The sequence below is a fragment of the Prionailurus bengalensis genome, chromosome F2 (genome assembly GCF_016509475.1).
Source record: "Prionailurus bengalensis isolate Pbe53 chromosome F2, Fcat_Pben_1.1_paternal_pri, whole genome shotgun sequence".
Classification (NCBI taxonomy): domain Eukaryota; kingdom Metazoa; phylum Chordata; class Mammalia; order Carnivora; family Felidae; genus Prionailurus; species Prionailurus bengalensis.
The window spans coordinates 16,768,662-16,791,584 of NC_057353.1; the positions used below are offsets into that span (position 1 = coordinate 16,768,662).

General features: G+C 40.1%; 1 protein-coding gene across 2 annotated transcripts in view; it reads right to left on the reverse strand.

Annotated features, from left to right (window-relative positions):
* CRH (corticotropin releasing hormone) overlaps positions 1-22,923 on the reverse strand; it is a 189,482-nt gene that overhangs the window by 123,726 nt on the left and 42,833 nt on the right. The window contains exon 2 of one of the 2 annotated variants that reach the window (XM_043602207.1): positions 3,516-3,701. The gene's annotated coding sequence lies outside the window, so the exon portion shown is untranslated. Of the gene's footprint in view, positions 1-3,460; positions 3,702-22,923 lie in introns of both variants that reach the window. The other variant, XM_043602206.1, reaches the window with a different exon arrangement.

A 22,923-nucleotide genomic window follows, 5' to 3' on the forward strand; every position in this document is an offset into this window, starting at 1 on the left:
AGGTCAAACAACTTTGAAAAACACTTCTTTAAAAAAGCCAAGTTTCAAAATCTCAGCCCAAAGGTTCACATCACAGTGATTCAGCGTTTGAAGGAATCAGGATGGGAACTGATTAGGAAGAGTATGAGGGCAGAATCTCTAGTGATTGCTGGAACAGGTTTGGGGTATCCATACTCCCTATATCTATGAATAGTATGTAGTGAGCCAGGCTGACTTATCACAGGCATAGAAGACCCTAAATACTAGAAAGATCTGGTTCCCAGTATGCTGGGGGTTAGCAGTTTCCTTCATATTCTCCAGGGAAATCACTGATCCTCTCTACTAGGGTACCTTGGGTTTTGTTCACCTGCTCTGTGGAACTCCTCATCTGGGACTTGTTTTCTTACCTCCCTTCTGCCATACACACCTTTTAGGACTGAGCCTTGTTCTCATTCTTCCCCACTTCACCTCACTCAGAGTTCTGTGGACTCGACAGCACCTTATTCTATTCCATGACCAGTCCCCACACTGCCCCTCCCCATTACATCCCATCATTGGGCCCCAAATGGAATTGATTTCCCACAACTCAACTCAGAATCAGAACAGATGAAATCTCTCTCCAACATGAAAACCTTTCAATATTTACCACATCTTTAAATTTGATTAGCTTATCTTGTATGTCTTCACCTAATCACCAGAACAGACCATAGAGATGGAGCATGACCAGAAACCTCCTACCTGGAGCACCAGTCACAGATTACTGCTCCAACAGCAAACAGAAGTCTCTTTGTTTATAGTACCTCCCAGCTTATCTCTGCCCACAAGGATCTCATGCACAATTGTCAAGGGTCCCACTGAGGTTCTGATAGCCAATATCTACCAGTGTCCTATAGAAAATTATCTTGATGCCATTTCAGGCTACCAAAAATGCCAAAAATACTATGAGGAAGTCGTGGAATGGTTTGTTAAAAATCCATTTATAACACACAGAGAGAAAGAAGAGAAAAATGATCAGGGTAATTTAACACATTTAGATAGGGTACAGATAGGGTAGAAGTGCCTCACTCCTTGAATTCTGGGTTAGCAATGTTCATTTGTCTTCTCTCTCTCTCTCTCTCTCTCTCTCTCCCTCTGTTAATAGAAAGGACTGCCCACATCCACATCCCCACCCCAGCCTAGAAAAGAAGAGATGAAGGGGAAAAGCTTCCCTCACAACTATGCTGGAGAGAGGAGGAGAAAGCCAACAATTAAGTAATTTCAACAGTCTGGAATTACTTTTATATTGCATGTTGTGTACATATCCTCCATTAATTTTCACAATCTTGAATTTCCGTATTTCCATCTGGTATTATTTATCTTATTTTATTCTAGATTCCTTCAGAATTCAGACACACTAAGGTGTTGAGAAACAACTTTCCTCAAGCTTAGTGTCCAGCTTTCATTCATTGTGTGAAAATTAACACACCAGAATCCCCGTTCCTCCCAGAATCACACCATTCCCATAATCTCAGTGGCCTTGGGCTTTTCCTTCTGGGCTTCCCTGCTAATGGGCCTGTTGGGCCGCCTAGGACTAGGCTTCTGGGTCTTCTGGCGCCTTAGTGCCATTTACAGTGTTCTATCCCCACTCCTGCTATCTTAAGATATGCCTTTGCTTCTTCCAGGACAGCCACTTGCTACTGCCAGCAATTTACCAGTAACTAGCAGCAATTAGCAGCAGCCTGAGTTAACATACTTTAGAAGCAACTCAGCAAACTCAGACGGAGAAATCTCAGAATTTTGGGGAATGGCTGACCTTTCCCCATCCTCCAGCTGCAGAGAGAAGCCTTACGCCTATCTCCTCAGAATTCTAAAGAGACTGCTAATGTACACTAGATCTTGTAAACTCACAAGGAGCCATTCATTTTTTGGGTCTGTAACATATCTTTCCGGAGCCCCCTCCATGAAACATGGGCTTAGGCCATGCCAGATGGCAAGTGACTAGCTTCATGCTATCCTCAGTGATGAAGGTTCAGAATTCATTCACCTTGAGCTTCTTCCACCAATAAATGGCACCAAAGGACTTCACAGGGGCAATGTTCAGAGGTGGCTCATGAAAAAGAATCGTAATACCCTCATTATTCCATCCAAGACATAGATGGGCTGTGCCCACCATCCAGTACCCAGAAATCAAACTCTGCTGAAAAACAAGACATGGGCATTAGTGTGGAACTGCTCGTCATCTCCTGGAGAAAACCAATCAGCAATCTATCTACATATTATTAAAAACAAACAATTATTGAGCCTCTCCTATATTCCAGACACAGTGCAGACACTGGTATTCAGACCAAAGAGTTCACAGGTTGGAAAGAGAGAGAATGAGAGATCTAAGTAGACAGTTACTACAGGAAGCACTGGGTTCTGGAGAAGCTTATAAGAGGACATCAGGAAAGGCTTCCTGAGAAGCTGATGCTCAAACCGAGCCTTAAAGAACAAACAGGAGTCAGCAGGGCAGAGACAGCAGAGGGCACATCATGTGCAGATGGTCTGAGATAATGAGAAAACCTGGGACACCTGGGGAGCTGTACTTTTAGTTCAGCCAGTAGGTCAGGGAATGAGATAGGCATGATGTGGCAAGAGGTGAGACTGCAGAAGAAGAGTCAATGGAGGCAAAAGTCTAGAGGTTCTTGGTGAATTCCAAGGTTCTCCCAATCACAATCTCTATTTTCTTAAAAAAGAGTCATGAAAGAATGGAATTCTAGGCATAGAAGAGAAGTGGGATATCAACTAAGGTCACCTATTTTATACACAAGTAAGCTAAGGCCCACAGTGGTCAAATGAGGATAAGAGGCAGCACACTGAGATGATGGGATGATAGCAGTTCACATATGTATAACATCTTACAGTCCACCAAGCTCTTTTACTTATCACATATCAAAGATGGAGGGAAATGTGCACAAGTTAAAAGACCTAAGTTGTCAGCATGCCTCAATCACTGCCTGGGACAAGTGATCCTCAGTAAGTCCTTTTATGGCTCTGGACCTCATTTTCACATCTACTGGATGAAGAGGCTGGATCAGTAATGCTTTTTCCAGTTCTAACACCCCACGTTTCTAAAAGCTGGTACCACCACATCTTTACTGCCATATTAGAAAAAAAAAATAACTTCTCCTACAAAGGCCTAGAGTTATAATTTTCTGAAGGTTTCAAGATGGATCTAACCCGTGTTTCTAATAATAATCCATTTCCTGCTTAAATCAACTGGTCACAAATAATCTCACATCACCCTTATTAAAAATATCTCCAATTAAACCAAGAAACAAGTTGCCTCCATAAACTCTGGAAATCCATCTGAAACCAAAAGAGCCATTATTGCACTCCACACTGAAAGTGTTTCCTTGCAAACAAAGTGCCCAAAATTATAGCTTTCTTTCTTTTTTAGTTTAAGTTTAGGCACTGAAAACCCACAGGGACATTCTATAATAAAGAAATGAATATATCGCACCTTCTGCCTTTCTCATCATCTATTATTAAAGACATTTGCAGGAGAGCAGGCTCACATTGCTTACGAATCCATCCAGGCCTGCTGCTAATTCTCATTATGAGGTAAGGAGCACAATATGAGAGGTCCTTCGTCTTGTGGAGAGTGGAACAATGTAGCTGTCAACGCAAAGATTGAAGACGCAGGTGGGCACGACTCAGCTGGAGCAAAAGGATGCAACAGTGACCATGTTTCATGCAATGACCTGAAAATCAAGAGAAGAGAAAAAAAAACACAAATGTAATTTGCTAAGTTTCTCGGCAATGGTTTTAAAATTAGAGTTCTGTGCTTCAAGGCACTGTGCTCTAGTGTGGGATCAAACATGGAAAAGCTCAGCCTGTCCTCAAGGAGTTTACAAGGAACAGGAGATGAAAAATGAAAAGTAGAAGGCAGCAAGAGATGGTATCATGAGATCAGAAGGTGAGTTCAGAGAGGAGAGAAATCATATCCTGGCCGATCAGTGAGGCTGCAACCATCTGGGGCAGGGCAGGGCTGTGGCAGGAGGTAAGTGCCACATCTGCCCTCCAGGCCGTCTGAGCCACCCTCCCCTCCTCTCACCCTGCACTCGAACTTCACTTCACAATTTCCTCCATGGCATCATCTGGATTTCCTTCTTTCCTTCCTCTCCTTCTTTCACCTGTTCATTCTGTATCTCTTCCGCTAGAATGCAAGTTCCATGAAAGCAGAACTTTGCCTCGTTCTCTTCAGTGCCTAGAATAGTGACTGGCATGTAACAGGTACTCAATAAATGGTGGGAAGGTAAGGCAGGCATCCAGGAAATAAGGGGGGGGGGGGGGGAGGTAAGATACAATCCACAGAAATGAATCCATGTCCCTGCTCATCTTTACCTCACATCCTATTCACATTTTAAAGTTTGATGTAAATTACTTCCACTGAGAGATCTGCCCCTACTGCCTTTAGCGCACCCAAGTCTTAACTTGGCCCTAAATTCTTTTACAGTCCTGTGTCTGGCCATTCCCCACCACACATCCCACCAAACTGCACAATTGTTTGTACACGCCATGTCTTCGCCCCTGCTGTTCCCTTCACCTAGAATAGCATCCTTCTTGTACCTTTCTCTGCCAGATAAACTCCTACTCTTTCTTCAAAACACAATGTAGCAAGTTAGCAATATCTAACAAAATGTTAAATATGCACTCCTTTTGATCCATCTACCCACTTCAGTAAATGTATGCTTGAGGTTTTCCTGCACAGGGCAAACGTTAGCTCATCTAGAAAGTTCTTTCTGTACTCTGAGGCCAGGCCACAGGCTTGCCCATGTTTCAATAGCACAAAGAATACCCCTTTCATATATCGTTTATCCCACAAACGTGTTAACTATTTGTTTACAAGGTGTTCTCCTCATAGCAAACCTGAGCAGCTCATGAAATTTACATTCATATGGGTAGACAGACAAAAATGTAAGAAAGCAAACAAATACATAAATAGTACTTTCAGATAAAAGCTGAAAAAAGGTGGATAATGCGATCTCCAAATAAGGAATAAGAATCTCCCTTTTTACTTATTGTGCACTTGTTGTGTATCAATGGTTGACACATGTTTAAATCTAAATTCTCTTCTAAATGTCTGTACTATGCACTTTGATATTCTATGGTATGTTGCAGTCACACAGGTCCTGTCTGCTCAAGTGAGCTATCAGATTACAGCAGGCAAAAGCCAAATCCTATACGTCTTTTGCCTACCCCATGTCACCTAGCATAGGTAGAACAGCAGGATTTCAGTTACTACCTGGTTGGTCATAGAAATAAATTAAAGCACAGGTGCTACTGACAAGATCCATGAATAAAGAGATCAAACCCACGAATCCAAAAATGGAAAATGCTCACTGTTAATTTCACTAGAGATCTGTGCCTGGCCCCTGACTAGCTCATTAAAAAACAACAAAAAACACTGAGGCTGTGGATCAGTATAACTCTAATATGTAATCTGAATTTACTGTCTATAAAGTGAATTTGTGACGTATAAGAATCTTTATTTTGAAGGAGTACAGAAACCTACAGGAAGTGAATCATGCATAGTCTCTGATTTCTATACCCTCTATTTTCTGTTTTATGGCAGCCTCATAAGGGAATAACTGCTACCATTAGTAAGAATGAACAGGCATGTCACAGATTGGGAAAAATTATCACAAAACATATATATATGGAGGGGCCCCTGGGTGCCTCAGTTGGTTGAGGGTCTGACTCTTGATATCAGCTCAGGACATAGCTCACAGTTTTTGAAATTGAGCCACATGTCAGGCTCCCACTGACATTCCTGCTGAGAGAATCCCTACTTGGGATTTTCTCTCTCTCTCTCTATCTCTCTCCCTCCCTCCCTCCCTCCCTCCCTCCCTCTGCCCCTCTCCCCTGTTCATGCTCTCTCTCAAAATTAATAAATAAACTTAAAAGGACATATATATGGAATATTATTGCACATGTACAAGATGGGAAAAATTTTTAAAAATCTGACATTAAGAAATGTTTTCAAGAATGTGGCCCATTGGAAAAAATAAAAGAATGTGGCTCTCTGGGAACTCTCATCCATTGCTGGTAGAAGTGCAAATATATCCAGCTACAGTTGATTCTCATTATCGGGAGTAGTTATGTTCTATAAAGTTGCCACAAACACTGAATTAACAAATGGTGAACCCACTGCTCCTGGGGAAGGAAAGGAATAGTTCCCTGCAAGTCTCTAGTCACAATGTTTTTGCCAATCAATCAATACATAAACTTGTTTTATGTGTGTTTCTGTTCAAAGACACCTTATTTAATATATATTGTTGATTCACCAACATTGAATTCATGGCTAATAGCACTATAACTAATGCCTAAAGGAAACATCTAAAATACATATTTTCTCTGTAAGGCATATTATAGCTTTCTTGTGCTTAGGAATACTAGACAGTACTTCAGCACTGCATACACTTGGGGGCCATTTTAAATGGTGAAATCAATGAAAAGCACAAAAATATGAAAAACTTGGCACTAACAGACATATAAAGGATACTTGTTTATAGTAAGAGGGCTGAAACAAGAAGGCAGTGTCACCTTATTTAGCCTCAGCTGGGAGTGTGCACACTGGCAACTCAAAATATTTTACCACCCTGCACCTGTCTGTAATTCACCATGAAAACAGCATGAGTATAGACTTTGGAGTTACAGATGAATTCTGTCAAGTAGGAGAAATCATAAATGCAGACTCTGCAAATAAGATAAACTGTACTTTGGAAAAGAGCATTTATAATAACTATTATAAATCAATTGAATTATGAGCATGCACTATAACCCAGCAATTCCCTCCTAGATGTAAACATTATAGAAATCGTGTAAAGGCACCTGGGTGGCTCAGTCAGTTGGGCATCTGAGTTTGATTCAGGTCATGATCTCATAGTTCGTGGGTTCGAGCCCCGCATTGGGCTCTGTCTGTGCCGACAGCTCAGAAGCTGGGGCCTGCTTTGGATTCTGTGTCTCCCTCTCTCTCTGTCCCTCCCCTGCTCGCTCTCTCTCTCCTCTTAAAGATAAATAAACATTAAATTTTTAATAAATTAAAAATAAAAAATAAAAGGAATCCTTGTTAAGTGTTCAGCAGAAGATATACACAGATTTATTTGTAATACATCATTCATAATAGACACAAACTGAAAGCAACCTAAATACCTATCCTTAGTAGAATGCGTAAATATATTGTAGAACAGTTACATAACTGCAATACCATACAGCATTTTTTTAAAACTACAATTGTATGCAACAATACAAATGACTGTCACTAGTGTAGAATGAAAGATAACATGCAAATGTAGTGTAGGATGAAAGAATACTCACTGCATGATCCCATTTTATAAAACATAGAGTTTTTAATACTTCATTTTTTGTTGAAGAATACAAACAGGTGTGGTCCTATAAAGAAAAGCCAAATGGGGCACCTGGGTGGCTTCAGTCGGTTAAGTGTCTACCTCTTTCGGCTCAGCTCATGATCTCATGGTTAGTGAGAAGGAGCCCCACACTGAGCTTTTCGCTGAGAGCATGGAGCCTCCTCGGGTTTCTTTCTCTCTCCCTCTCCCCATGTGTGTTCGCTTGCATGTGTGCATTCTCTTTCTCTCTCTCTCTCAAAATAAATTAAGAAAAAAAACATTTTTGGGGGTGCCTGTGTGGTTCAGTCAGTTAAGTGTCTGACTTCAGCTCAGGTCATGATCTCACAGTACTGAGTTGGGGCCTGGTGTCAGGCTCTGTGCTGACAGCTTGGAGCCTGGAGCCTGTGTCAGATTCTGTGTCTCTCTCTCTGCCCCTACCCCACTTACACGCACACACGGCGCTGTCTCTCAAAAATAAATAAACATTAAAAAAATTTTTTTTAATTTTTTTAATGTTTATTTATTTTTGAGAGAGAGAAAGAAAGTGAGGGGCAGGGAGGGGTAGAGAGAGACACACACACAGAATCCGAAGCAGGCTCCAGGCTCTGAGCTGTCAGTACAGAGCCTGACATGGGGCTTGAACTCATGAGCCACAAGATCATGACCTGAGCCAAAGGCAGACACTTAACCGACTGAGCCACCCAGGCACCCCATAACATTAAAAAAATCTTTTAAACACATTTTTAAAAAGGCAAAACTACTACAATTATTTGAACTATGCACATAGGTTTATATACATTGTTCTGCATATATGGTATACTTTTTAATAAAAAGAAAATTTTAATGTTTTTTAGAAGGGTCAGAATGCTCCCCAAGTAAGATTTCTATATGAAATGGGCAAAGGAAGGCAAGCAAGACCTATCTGCAAAGAGGCTTTTTAGCTTTTCCCAATGATTACCACTTTAATAAGAGCATACATCAATTCATTTGCTTTTTCTTAATATTATATTTGAGTTGGAGGGCTTTATTTATCTCACAATTAAATAGGCAAAAGATGTAATGAATACAATGTATTTACACCCATCCATGAAATGGAAGTAACCAAATGAGATTATATTGGTCAATCCAATAACTAATACTGAGTTTTTTGGTTTAAACTAGCAGATGGGAATCATGAAGTTAGACAAAGCCATATCTGAGCCACAAAAGTTAATGCATAAAATTGTATCTGGTAGAAGTACCTAGAACCTTCTACATAGAAGTGTAGTCGTGAGATCTCTAAGCACCTTGGAGAACAAACACAAAAAGTTGAATTGTCTACGCAACATCAAAGCCACAAAGTGCAAAACAAAATAATCGTCACAGTAACCAACTTTTCTATAGGATGTATAACTTCTTTTTTGATCATGACATTCAGCGGATTCACCTTTCATCTATTAATCCAGAGTCCATCACTTGCCCTACACAGATGAGTGACCTTGAATTAATCATGTAACTTCTCAGGTGTCTAGTTTTCTCATCTTCAGTACATAGGGTGTGGGCCAGCAATCTCTAAATTGCTTTCCAGTACTAACACTGAAACTTGGAATGAAATGTTTTTATTTTGTTTTTTTTTTAGGGTTTTTTTTAATGTTTATTTTTTAGAGAGAGACAGAGCATGAGCAGGGGACTGGCAGAGATACAGGGAGACACAGAGCCAGAAGCAGGCTCCAGGCTCTGAGCTGTCAGCACACAGCCCGACACAGGGCTTGAACCCAGGAACTAAGAGATCATGATGTGAGCTGAAATGGGATGTGTAACTGACTGAGCCACCCAGGGGCCCCTCGAGTGAAATGTTTTTTTTAAAGGAGAATCCTTCACCTTAATGCTCAACCTGCGTTGACCTGCATTTAAATGATAAATGACCTGACAACCAAAGAAAATAATATAATCAAAAGGCAATCGGGGGCACCTGGGTGTCAGTGGGTTAAGCTTGTGACTCTTGATTTCAGATCAGGTCTTGATCTCAGGGTTGTCAGTTCAAGCCCTGCACTGGGCTCTGCACTAGGCATGAAGCCTACTTTAAAAAAACAACAAAAAAACAACAACAACAAAAAAAAAAAACAACAATCAGAATTGCAAAGGAATTATCATAATTTTAATCTCCCTTATGTAAATCGACCTAAAATGCAGGTTGTTATCAATAAATCCCTCAGCATGTAAAACAAGAACTCAGACCTTAGGGAACAAAAAGCAGGACATGATTAAATTGAAAGAAAACCACACATTTGATAGTACAGTCACTCCACAAAGTTTCTGAAGGGCCCTTATCCAAGCTGTTTCTCACTGCCCCTTGTGACCTTCATAAAGTAATTCATTAGGCTTTGAGAAGTGCAGGTTGACATTTGTAATATGTGTTTCAGGTTATAATATGTTGCTAAATGTGAAAAAATAAAAGCAATGATCTTTAATTCAAATAGATCCATAAGCATATCCAATTGCCTGTTTCGCCTGCTATAACAGCTACAAGATTACGAGATTTTTCACCTTGTACATAAAGCATTAGTAGGTGAGGGGCGCCTGGGTGGCTCAGGTCATGATTTCACAGTTTGTGAGACTGAGCCCTGCGTAGGGCTCTGTGCTGGGGGCTCTGTGCTGGCAGCTCAGAGTCTGGAGGCTGCTTCGGGTTTAGTGTCTCCCTGTCTCTCTGCCCCTCCCCGCCCCCTGTGTCTCTCAAAAATGAATAAACATTAAACAAAAAAAAGCATTGGTAGGTGATTAGGTCAGGAGCCTCGAACAGCCAAAATGGTTAACTCAATCACTTCCCTATTAGCACAGGTCTATGGGTCCTGGCCTTCAATTTTGGGTCTGGGTGAAGAGCCATGCTTTTGAACTGCAATCTCTGTCTTCTGCTGCCAGTGCATCCAGCAAGTAAGAAAACTGATTTTTTTTAAGGGCTTTTGTGGAGACTGATGTTAAATCTGCTCTGCAGTTTTAATAAACAGTTAAAATTGAAGAGCAAATGATCTTATGAACATTTGGGACTTGTTGAAATCCTCTCTCTCCAAATTTGAAATTCTTCAGCACACTAAGCCCTACTCTGTCCCAGAAGTCAACTACCCTAGAAGAGTCCTGATGGGATTCTTTATTTCATTAAGAGGAAAAAAGATATTCCTAATCTTCCGTTGCAAGAATGATGCTCGCTAACATCTGCTGAGTGCTCACAGTGCTAGGCACTGTTAAATGGTTTACATGCATTATTTCTTTTAAAACTTGTAACAAGCCCAAGTAGCTAATACTGTCATGATCCTCACTTTGTGGATAAGGACATGAAGAACTGAGAGATAAGTAATTTTCCCAGGATCACATAGGAAGTACTGGGTCTAGGAATGGAACCCTGGAATCCAGACACAGTGCTGCAATGCATTTCTTTTCAAAAACATCTCTATAGATTGTTGTCACATTCTTCCTTCCAGTACTGTATCATAGTAAACACCATTTAGGTTACCTTCACAGCCCCGGTAACCCTCTTCTTCTGAGAACTGCCTACACACACACACACACACACACACACACACACAGAGGCAGAATCTTGCCAACACGCACCTACTATGTTACTTCACCTTTTTTATCAGAGCTGATTGAATCATGAGTGGACACCTGACCTAGGTTGGGCCAGTCAGAATCTCTCTCTCAAGAATTTAAACTGAAAGCGCTAGTGTGGAAGCATTAGGAGCTGTCAAGTTAATGGCCAAATTCTCTAGTGATCAAGTTGGTGAGGTTCCCAGAGCTGCCTGGCTTAGCCCCATTCTGTGTCCTTATTCAGTTTTCCTAGAATTCCATGAAGTTTCTTCTCATGAATCTAGGTTGCACAAGAGTGGTAACTAAGACATAGTCATTTTCAAGCATCTACTATGTGACAGGCACATAAATAGAACCTTAGTGGGTGGAAATAATGAAGCAACAGAAAGAGAAATAAACTGATCCCATTTACAATTGCACCAAGAGCCATAAAATACCTAGGAATAAACCTAACCAAAGATATAAAAGATCTGTATGCTGAAAACTATAGAAAGCTTATGAAGGAAATCGAAGAAGGAATATGAAGGAATTGAAGAAGAACACAAAAAAATAGAAAAATATTCCATGCTCATGGATTGGAAGACTAAATATTGTTAAAATGTCAGTACTACCCAAAGCAATCTAAAACATTCAATGCAATCCCAATCAAAATTTCACCAGCATTCTTCTCAAAGCTAGAACAAATTATCTTAAAGGTTGTATGGAACCACAAAAGACCCCAAATAATCAAAGTAATACTGAAGAAGAAAACCAAAGCGGGAGGCATCACAATCCCAGACTTAGCCTCTACTACAAAGCTGTAATAATCAAGATAGTATAGTATTGGCACAAAAATAGACACATAGATCAATGGAATAGAATAGGGAACCCGGGACTGGACCCACAAATGTATGGCCAACTACTCTTTGACAAAGCAGGACAAATGGAAAAAAGTCTCTTTGGCAAATGGTGGAGAACTAGACAGCAACATGCAGAAGAATAAAATTGGACCACTTTCATACACAAAAATAAACTCAAAATGGATGAAAGACCTAAATGTGAGACAGGAAACCATCAAATCCCTAGGAGAGAAAACAACAACAACCTCTTTGACCTCAGCCGCAGCAACTTCTTACTCGACATTTGTCTGAAGGCAAGGGAAATAAAAGCAAAAATGAACTACTGGAACCTCATCAAGATAAAAAGCATTTGCACGGCAAAGGAAACAATCAACAAAACTAAAAGTCAACCGACAGAACAGGAAAAGATATTTGCAAATGACATATCGGATAAAGGGTTAGTATCCAAAATCTATAAAGAACTCACCAAATTCCACACCCAAAAAACAAATAATCCAGTGAAGAAATGGGCAGAAGACATGAATAGACACTCTTCTAAAGAAGACTTCCAGATGGCCAACAGACACATGAAATAATGCTCAACATTACTCATCATCAAGGAAATACAAACCAAAGCCACATTGAGATACCACATCACACCAGTCAGAGTGGCTAAAATGAACAAATCAGGAAACTATAGATGCTGGAGAGGATGTGGAGAAATGGGAACCCTCTTGCACTGTTGGTGGGAAGGCAAACTGGTGCAGCCGCTCTGGAAAACAGTGTGGAAGTTCCTCAAAAAATTAAAAATAGAACTACCCTACGACCCAGCAATAGCACTGCTAGGAATTTATCCAAGGGATACAGGAGTGCTGACACATAGAGGCACATGTACCCCAATGTTTATAGCAGTGCTTTTATGGAAAGAGCCTCAATGTCCATCAACTGATGAATGGATAAAGGACATGTGGTTTATATATACAATGGAATACTACTTGGCAATGAGAAAGAATAAAATCATTCCATTTGCAGCAACGTGGATGGAACTGGAGGGTATTATGCTAAGTGAAATAAGTCAGTCAGAGAAAGACAGATACCATATGTTTTCACTCATATGTGGATCCTGAGAAACTTAACAGAAGACCATGGGGGAAGGGAAGGGGGAAAAAAATAGTTACAGAGAGGGAGGGAGCAAACCATAAGAGACTCTTAAATACAGAGAACAAACTGAAGATTAATGGGGGGTGGAGGAGAGGGGAAAGTGCGTGATGGGCATTGAGGAGGGCACTTGTTGGGATGAGCACCGGGTGCTGTATACAAGCCAATTTGACAATGAATTATATTAAAAAAAAGAAAAAAGAAACTTAGTGAGTGAGCGAGACATTAAAACTAAGCACACAAATAAATATACAGTTACCAGTTGTAAAAGGTGCCACAGCAAAAAAGTGTGGGTGCTCTTAAAGAGGGAATTACTTTTGTCATAAATGAGATAATATATGTAAAGCACTTAGCATAGGGCCTGGTTCCTAACGGGCTCTCAGTGTATGTATATTCTTTGGCCAAATTCTCTCTAAATAATAAATAATAGTTCTGGCACAACATCTTCCTGGTTGAGGCCCATATCCTGCCAAACTGTTCTAATTGAGTACTAATTTACTCCCTGTCTCTGGTTTTGGCTGCCAAATTATTATTCCCAAAATATCCTTTTATTATGCTGCCTATTTGTAACCCATGCCAAAGAATTTGGACTCTTTCCTGTAAGCCAGCTGTGAGGTCTCAGATGGGAGAAATGCAGGTAAGCAGTTTTCTTGGTTACCTGCCTCCCTCCCTTACTCCAAGGGAAAATAAAGGTGCTGCTACCATGGGGGTGAGAGGGCACATGAAGAATGAATGATAGGTAGGCCACTAAAGCACTCATAATTTCTATCAAATTAAATAAGCGGTCCAGCAATCCAATCTGCCCAGATAAATTTTGGCCAATGAGGGACAGAGGAGGAAAGGAGACAGTAGCTCTGAGGTAAACCCTTCATTCTTCAGCACTGGAAAGAGTGCTTTGATCACTCGGAGGAAACGTCTCTGGAGATGGTGAGTTCAATAAAAAAGTTCAACCATCTGTTCCATCTTCCTTGCCAGAGCTCCAGTGGATATCTGGGTGTTGGAGACATTGTCTTTGTGGAGCAGGGGGAGATTCAGTCCCCCAGGTGCTACTCTGCCATCTATTCTCTCCTCCTATTCCTCTTCCTTCTTCCCTTTCATCTCTTATTCCAATGCATGTTGTGACATTTAATGTGGCTACACAAGATAACAATCCAATGCACAGTATTATGCACAAGGACCTAGCTGATTTACAATGGGAATTATAGCTGTAGGATATAGGGTTTATTCTGGAAAGAATAATGAAAGCATAAAAAGTTTATTTTATGAATCATACTACCCTATGTGGAAAGCAAAGTAAACCTTATGGAAAACTCATTATATTCATAAAACCAAATCCAATCTGCCCCTGAAGGAGAGTGAGTTTGATGGAATACATTGCTTTTTCCAGGGAAACACTACGATACCCATTAAACGGCAACTTTGAAATGACCTAGGACTTAGGAAAATTGCTTACAAACTAGCAATTAAATGTAAACTTCCTTGCCTGCCAGCTTTTTTCTCCCTCCAATTTTAAAATATAAGTTAAAAGAGACCCTTAGAGAAAGTTCAGCAGATAAGGCAGAAGTAAAACAACATTTTCTACCTCCACAGTGCCAGCTGACCCAATCAATTTAATTTGTGCTGGGCACCTCTCAACCTGAGTCCAGGAACTTCTACTTTCCTGCTTATCATCACATGAATTCTGGCCAGGACAAAGGGTACTTGTCCATGGAATTATTGGGTTTGGATGCCAGCTGTTGGGCCTGCCTGCCTCTCTCCTATCATTGATCCTTGCATTTCTCAGGAGGCCAAACGGAAAGGAGCTAATAAAATTCTCAGAGATGTTTTCTGGTTGATGATAATTTCAAAAGCCATTGTGCAAATTTTTCCCCCATCCTTGAAGTCCTGGGGGCATGAAAGAATAAAGTGGAAACTAACTTTTAGAAAGGATGAATGGTATTCAGAGCAGACTTCAGAATAAACTACATTTTTGAATCTGAGAGCAGGAACCATTTATTCAACATTTATTGGGCCAGGAACCTGACTTGGAGCCTGGAGCCTGCTTCGGATTCTGTGTCTCCCTCTCTCTGCCCCTCCCCTGCTTGCGTGCTTGCTCTCTCTCTCTCTCTCTCTCTCTCTCTCTCTCTCTCTCTCTCTTTCAAAAATAAATAAACATTTAAAAAATTACAAAGGTCAGTACCATAGTATTTGTGCTTAGGGAACTCCTACTCCAGTAGAAAGACAACCATTTTAAGTATTTTCAGGAACAATGCAGGTTTATATAAGACTGAAAAATATATTTGCTATTTTGATGCCTAGTAGCCACCACCCTTCTGATATTAGCATCCAATTTTGCCTCCTCCACTGGAGCCAGTCTGGATGTAATAATTCAGTCATGGTATTATGTCCAAAACCAAACTAAGTCAACTGGACACCAATCTCACTGAAAATTATGTACAAGGTGCTATGGAACAACAAAAAAGGATTCATAACTCAGCCAGGAAAGATCAGGAAAGGCTTCCTGAAGTAAGTGATGCTAGATTGGAGTCATGATGGCCAATCAAGAGTTAGGGAAACAGGGTCAAAAATAATGCACAAAAGAAAAGATACATGGGGAGAAACAAGAACAGCACAATGGAGACAAACATGTATCATTTATTCCAATAAAATGTTTGAAAATAATACTAATGTTCAGGCCTCACCCTACACCTACTAAATAAAAATCTTTGTAACTGAGACCAGGCACTCGTCTTTTCTAAAAGGCTCCCAGATTAATTGCAGCTAGAGAACCAGCATACCAAACCATAAAAGACAAATACTTGTACCTACACGGTGGACCTTGTATTCGGGTCCCAGACTTCACTTTCCACTTATTTTTCCACCTCTTGGCCCTCTTACATTTTTTTAAACCAACAATACTAAATTTCTTATAGATATTCAAACATGTCATGCCTCCCTGACTATTTACACAGGCTCCTCCTTCCTCCAGCCTCCAGGAGGCTGCCCTTCTCCTGGTTGGATATCTGGCAAGTTGTCATTCTTTATGGCCAGCTCAAAGCCTAACTTCCCTGGAAAGCCTTTCCTGACTCCACCGCAGATGGAGGAGCTTCTTCCTCTGTCTTTCCCCAACACCTATCCTTACCTCCACTGAAGTGACCATCTTATGGTCTTATAACACTTTTCACATCTCCCTCCACATTAGACTCAGAGCAAGGATCTTGTCTTATTTTTGTATCTCTAGCCTAGTACATATGATTGCTACCCAACAAATATATGTGAAAATACAGCAGAGAGGAAGGAATCCACCTACCTCCTTCTTCTGATGGCTACTGGTATACTAGACACCATTTCTTCCACTCAAGTAAAAAGGCTTAAGGTCTTTAGAACTCCTTTTCAGAGCAGTCATGCAAGAAGAACCTTTGTTTAAATATGGAAATAACCAGCTACTTCTATTTCACTTTGATATATTTGTAGAAATTCAAAGTTGAGGAGGTAGAACAGACTGTCTTGGGCCAGGTAATCTTTTCAATGTTTTATATAGCCACCCGTTGGTCTTTGCCAATGTTGGAAAATACACAAGAATGAAGAAATCAACAGTCTGTCTCTTCACCTAGATCATAGGCCCCTTGAGGACAAAAGCCGTTGTTTATTCACTTTGAATTTGAATTCACAGGTCATAACAGAGTGTCTGGTTTAGAAGAGAAACTCAATAAATGTGTAGAAATAAATCTGTCAATAGCCCCTGAGGTTGGGGTCCCAGCTGGATCACTCTGGAACAACAGATGAAGTCTGCGTCTGTGCATAAATCATCCCCTTGCATCATTTCTCCAGTCAAGACTTTAAGTATCCTGGGTTCTTATCCCAGCTCTGCCACTTACTGGCCACGTGACCATGGCTTCTTCACCTTGCTGACCCTCAGTTTCCTCAGCTAGGTAGTTCTCACTCAAAGTCTTTTATGCAATTGCAATCAGATAGTGACTGGGCTGGAAACACCTTGAAGGCATCCTCATTCACAAATCTGGCAATTAATGCTGGCGTTTTAGTGGGATATAATCTGGGCTATCAGCTGGAATACCCTACATGGGGCCTTTGCATGTGACCTGGGCTTCCTCACAATGAAGTGGTCGGGTTTCAAGAACAAGTGACCCAAGAGAGCAAAGTAAGTACATGGCATTTTTATGATCTAGTTTTGGATGTCACATAGTATCATTTCTGCTGTACTCTATTGGTCAAGGCAAATCACAAAGGTCCACCCAATTTCAGGGAGAAGGGATACTACCACCCTGTGAGAACAGCATGTGGGATGGAAAATACTGGGTAGTTATCTTTGAAAATTGCCACCTACCTAGGATGACTATGCATATAAAATGAAACAGTGATAGAAAGTACTTACTTAGCCCAGTGCCTGGCACATGGTAAGTGCTCAATAAACAACGGCTATAGGTGTTTTTGTATTAGTATTGAAGTGGTCCTTTCACTTTCCACCTGTGCCACAGGAACCACATAGAGTATCACCTGCAGGTGAGCTGTGTAATCATCACATGGCCACAGAAGGTCACATCACCAATAAGTGACAGAGCCAGGTTTTGTGCCCATCTATGTGGCTCCAGAGTCTGCCCTCTTAATCTTTACATCATCAAATCCCTCTTTTGGAATGGTTGTCTCAAAGATGAATCTAAGAACCTGAGGAAGGAAGAGAGCAGCCCTCAGTGAAATGAATAGCCCATTAGGTTGGGAACACCCAGTACTAACTCCACACCTATGGACATTAGAGGGGTAAAGAACCTCAGGCAATTCAGATGGACCATTATCCAGGGCTCAGTTCCTAGAGAAGAGGATCCTCTTGATCCCAGCATTGACTATGAACAGCATTTTGTTTTCCATCAAAACCATCCTGGATCAGGAGAACCTGTTCCTGTCACTCTTTCTGTACAAATGAAGCTACAGAAAGGCAATTCAGGCAACCAGCACACCAAGGAGGCAGGGGGAATCTGACCTAAGTGCACAAGGCTGAGGAGAGGTAGAGATGAGCTCTCCCCCCTGGGTGGGGGGGAGTGGTGGGGTTTAAGAGCATGGGCCCTGGAAGCAGCCACTGGGCTCCACTCCTTACCAGTTAGGTGACCTCCCTGAACAAGGGAGCAAGGGACAAGTTTCCTTGTTTATAAAATAGGGGAGTAACAATAAGAGAACCCTTGATAAAAGATTGGTGTGGGGGTTAAAGAAGCCAGGGCTTAAAGGGACACCTGGGTGGCTACATCGGTTAAGCATGTGACTCTTGATCTCAGCTCAGGTCTTGATCTCAGGGTCATGAGTTCAAGCCCCATGTTCACCTCCATGCCAGGTGTAAAACCTACTTAAAAAAAGGAAAAAAAAAAAAAAAAAGAGGGAGAGAGAGAGAGAAGATGCCAGGACTTGGAAAACAATGGCTGGGTGCCTGGCACCTAAAAAGTGTTCAAACAGCGTTAGTGATGGTGAGGATTCTAAGATTATAGAGTTCCCAGTATTCCATCCACTATGCGGATGTGAAAGACTAGAGACCCCTCCCCACCCACAGGAACCTGATAAGACCTGCTGCCCCACAACTTGCATTTCTCCTTCATAACCTACACTGCATTGTCATTTATTTTTCAGTTCGTCTTTCCTCCATAGTCTGTGGTGCCCAACAGAGCACAGAATTCTTTTCTCAACTTTAAATCCCCAGCACAGTGCTTGGTACCTAATAGGTACTCAATAAGTATTTATTGAGCTAATCAAGAAATAAATAGAATAAAAATTTAAATCCCTACTCAAAAAAAAAAAAAAACAAAATAAAATAAAAACAATTTTTTAAAAAAATCTCAGCCCTCTTGTCCAAATGGACAATATATTTTAAGATTTCAGTATGCTCTCCCTCCTCCTTATAGCTGTCATTATCTTCTCTACCTCTTAGGATTTCTTCTTTCCTTCAACAAATATTTATTGAGAACTTATTTTGTCTGGGTTCTGAGAAACAGCAATAAATTTTTAAAAAATAAAAATAAAAACTCTGCTTTCACTGAGCTATTTCTAGTATGGGAAACAGACACTAAAAGCAAAATAATAGATAAATACAATTTCAGACAGCAAGTGCTATGAAGGAAATAGGGTGTTATGATACAAAATTTCTGGGTTGAGCAAACCTACAGAACCAGCAAGAAGAATCTATCTGGAGCTATACTGGCATTAATGGCAAGGACTTTCCTTCCTCCTTGGGCCTAAGACAACCTTCTCTGAAGGAGACAGGATTCTGACACAAGTGGTCAACCCAGGAAGTGCTTTTTGTCTTTACCAGGAATCCTTGCAGCCTGGGGAAGCTTCTTCAACCCACTCAGGCAGCACCAGAAGGGATCTGTTAAAACTACAAGGACACCAATCAGACCAAAAATAGTACAACAAAGGCTCTGAAAATTAGATTTTCATTGAAATCACAGCCTACAAAAGTAGGCCAGGACTTTCATGCTAAACCTAAAAAGGGTGACTACCCACTAAAATAAAATACTAAATAAGATTCAAAGTCTCCTAATGTAATAACCAAGATATCCAGGATACAAACCATCATACCAAGAAATAAGAAAATCACAACTTGAGAAAAGACAATCAACTGACACCAATACCTAGATGAATCAGATGTTGGAAATATCCGACAAGGATTTTAAAGCAACCATCCTTAAATATGCCTCAATAAGCAATTAAAAATGCTCTTTAAACAAATAAAAAGATTTAAATCTCAGCAAAAAACTAGAAGTTAAAGGAAAGAACCAAATGGCAATTATAGAACTAATAAATACAATAACCAAACGTTTAAAATCTGACTGGATAGATTCGGTAGCAAAGTGGAGATAACAGGACAGAATCAGTGAACTTGAGACTAGATTAATAGAAATTACCCCATATGAACAGAAAATAGACTAAAAATAAAGCGAAACAAAAACAAACAAAAAATAGTCTCAAGAACTTGTGGGTCAACAACAAAAGATCCAATATATGGAGTCCTAGGAGACAATAAAGAGAATAGCTAAAAGAGTATTCCAAGGGGCACCTGGGTGGCTCAGTCGGTTAAGTGTCCGACTTCAGATCAGGTCATGATCTCACAGTTTGTGGGTTCAAGCCCCACGTTAGGCTCTGTGCTGACAGCTCAGAGCCTGGAGTGTGCTTCTGTTTTTGTGTCTCCCTCTCTCTCTTTGCTCCTCCCCAACTCATGCTCTCTCTCTCAAAAATAATAAACATTAAAAAAAATTTTTAAAAAGGGTATTCCAAGAAATAATGGCTAAAAAATCCCAAATTTGGTAACTAAAGTAAATAAAGCCACATAGTCAAAAATGTGAGTGAATCCTAAATAAAATAAATGCAAACTGAAGCCAAATTTCTGAAAACTGAAAGCCAAAGAAAAACCAAAAGCAGAGGGAAATTATATTACCTATAGAGGACACCAACTTAAATGGCAGAATATCTCTCAGATTTCTCATCTAAAACCATGGAGGCAAGAAGGAAGGAGAACATATTTCAAGAGCTGAGAAAGAAAAAGAACTGTCAACCATGAATTTTATATCTGGAAAAACTATCCTTCAGGAATAAAAAGGGAAATAAAGACCTTCTCAGATGAAAGAAAACAACAACAACAAAAAATTGTTGCTGGAAGACCTACCCTTAAAGAACAGCTAAAGCAGGTTCTTCAAACAGAAAGGAAATGACAGAAGAAGGAAACCTGTGGCATCAGGAAGGAAGAAGAAACAACATAAAGAGCAGAAATATGGGCAAACAGAATAGATTACCCTTCTTACAAGTTTTCTAAGTTATATTTGGTAATTAAGACAAAAATGATAACACTATCTGATACTCAAGACGATGATATTTAAAAGGGGAAAAGGGAAAGGGACCTAAACAGAAGTGAGGGTTCGACACTTCACTGGGAAGTGGTAAATGCTGATACCATTAGATGGTGGTAAGTCACATTTGCATACTGACACACTCAGTGCAACTACTATGAAAATTATATAAAATGATACACAAAAAAAATATAAACTGACATGGTTATAATTTTAACAAATCACTGAGCCTGGTTCTAAAAAACACAATGTTTTATACCTAATAACTGATTGTTAACTTATGAAAAACACACTAATGGCAAAATGTGTGTATGTTTGATTCAAACCAGACATTGTATTATAGTCTATTAAAAATATACAAATTACTAAATGGCCCACTTGATATTTTCCCCCGAGATGTGTTTAAGAGGATTTTCTTTATTTCATACATAACTTTATGATACCAATTTTTTTAGTAACATGGGTGAAATTAACATACACACAACAGACAAGAAAATATTTTCAGGAAAGTACATAAAATAAAATTCAAAAAAAAAATCTTTGTCCCTTGATTGGAATAAAATTAACCACTGAGGTTAAGAAAATAAATTTATGCCTTAGGGAGCATTACTTTAGAGAGAAGGGTCAGGAAAAGTCTTTCCTTGAAAGCAATGTTTGAGAAGATCCTAAGATAAATGCATTCCAGGTAGGTGAGTAGCCCATGCAAAGATTCTGAGGCAAAAAGGAGCTTGGTTTGGTTCAAGTCTTCTACCAAGTCTAGATTATTTATGTGTGTACCTTTGTTCATCGTTTTTGTTCCTTAAAACACACATATTCTTTTTGTCATAAGAGTTTTACTAACACTTGCTATAATGAGGCATACCCAATCAATAACAAAATCAACAAAAATGAGAAAGTTACTAAGATACCAGTAAACTCACAGAGATCTCAAAGTAAAAGGGGCCTAGATTTGTCTTGTACCTCTTTTCTGCATCTCTTTGCAAATGACTCCATGAAGGTTCCCATCTTTCTACCTTATCCCTCCCCAAGACACATGCAAACACACACACACACACTCAATTCAACCTCCTGACTCACTTCTAAATCTTGGTGCTTTTAATATGGAAAATAAGTGTTAATTTTCCAACTTTTTAAGTAACCTTAGATTACCTGTTCTCAACCAGGAGAAATTTTGCTCCCCAATGGAACACTTGGCAATGCCTAGGCACACTTATATTGTCGTGAGTGGGAGGTAGCCACTACTAGCATCTACCAGGTACAGGCTAAGGATGCTGCTACATATCCTATAATGGATAAGATAGCCCCCCACAGCAAAGAACTATCTAGTCTGACATCACCTGCCTTAGATTAATGACTATAATGTCCATCCTAAGGAAATTCTAAGGACTCTGTCTCCCACCCCACTGTCTTAATCCTGATTTCCATTTGAACAGTCTCCTTGATCTTTTCCTAGAACATCAAAAACACTATGGGTAGTAATTCCCAAAGGATGTTCCATGTGTTACATGACAAAATTGTTCTGTGGTGAAACACCTTTCATAAATGTTTGGCCCAACAGATATATAGGTTCCTTTTATACAGAACTTACCTAAGTAACAATTTAAATCCAGTATTAGTTTCCTAGGGCTACCATTACAAAGTACCAAACAGAAATGTACTGTCTCACAGTTCTGGAAACTACATTTTTCAAGGTCAGGTTTTGCCAAGGTTGATTCTTTCTGAGGGCTGAGAGGGAAGGATCTGATCTGGGCTCCTCTACTTGGCTTACATACAGGTATTTTCTCCCTGTATCTCCTTACATTGTATTCCCTCTATGTATGTCTATCTCTGTGCCCAAATTTCCCCTTTTTTTCCTAAATAACACCAGTCATTGGATGAGGGTCCACTCTAATAACCTACTTTTTAATTAATTTATTAATTCATTAATTCATTTATTATTTACTTTAAACTTATTTTATTTTTTTAAAAATTTTTTAATGTTTATTTTTGAGGGAGAGAGAGAGAGACAGAGACAGAGTGTGAGTGGGGGAGGGGCAGAGAGAGAGGGAGACACAGAATCCGAAGTAGGTTCCAGGCTCTGAGCTGTCAGCACAGAGACTGATGTGGGGCTCAAACTCATGGACCGTGAGATCATGACCTGAGCTGAAGTCGGATACTTAACCAACCAAGCCACCCAGATGCCCTTAATAACCTCGTTTTAATTTCATTACCTCT